General features: G+C 45.5%; 1 protein-coding gene across 3 annotated transcripts in view; it reads right to left on the reverse strand.

Moving 5' to 3' along the window:
- The window catches only part of GPC3 (glypican 3), a 452,076-nt gene that overhangs the window by 142,171 nt on the left and 309,081 nt on the right, over positions 1–824 (reverse strand). The gene's annotated exons all lie outside the window — the stretch shown is intronic.

Here is an 824-nt window from a genome sequence, read left to right on the forward strand (position 1 = left end):
CTGCTGAACTTGAGCTTCCCTATCTGTGAACTGGGGATAATGCCACCTGCATTTGTTTTGAGGATTAGTTGATATAATGAATGTTAGTAAACTGAGATAACATAGGTGAAGTGTTTACAAGAGGGCTCAGCCCATCTATGAGAGGGCTGGTACTATTATGTGAAAGCACCCAACACACAATGGGTGTTCAATAAATGTTATTTAGAAGAGGATTTCCTGCCGGAGGGTGAGTAACCCTTGCAGTGAATAGTTAGGGGAAGCTTTAAATCTGCTCGTCCCGGCACTGAGAGGACTTAAGAAAGTGTGAGTAGCTAGCACTGAGCAGAGATGTCCTCACAAAGCATCCAGGGGACGGGGCATCTGAGGCGGAGAACTTACTGGTTAGGACTTCGAATGGTTCAGAATTAATTTTAGTCCATTGAGGAAGAGATCGTTTACCTGTGGCCCAGGGCAGATAGACAAGTTTCCCAAGTGATCAACTTTGGGTGTCAGAAGCCTTTTCACTGCCTCCTCCCACCACATTTCATATTCCTCCTCTCTGTGACAGAAGAGTCACTTTTTCAAATCTTTCTCTTTGGAACACTGCTTTGTTTGTCCTGGGTCCCTGCGGGGTCTCCAACAAACATCTATTCTTTAACGCAGGGATCTTCAAAATGAAGAACAGGACTCTCAAAGTCCACCTCCAATCACACTTCACTGACCCAAGACCAGTTTGAGGGAGAGGCAAAGTCTGAGTTAGGGAAGAGTGTGACCTGTGAACCTTTTTCTCGCGTTGCATTTCACAAAGGAAAGCCTCCTAAATGTTGTGTCGGATGTCCTGCTGA

Source organism: Lipotes vexillifer, unplaced genomic scaffold (genome assembly GCF_000442215.2).
Source record: "Lipotes vexillifer unplaced genomic scaffold, Lipotes_vexillifer_v1.1 scaffold481, whole genome shotgun sequence".
Taxonomy (NCBI): Eukaryota; Metazoa; Chordata; class Mammalia; order Artiodactyla; family Lipotidae; genus Lipotes; species Lipotes vexillifer.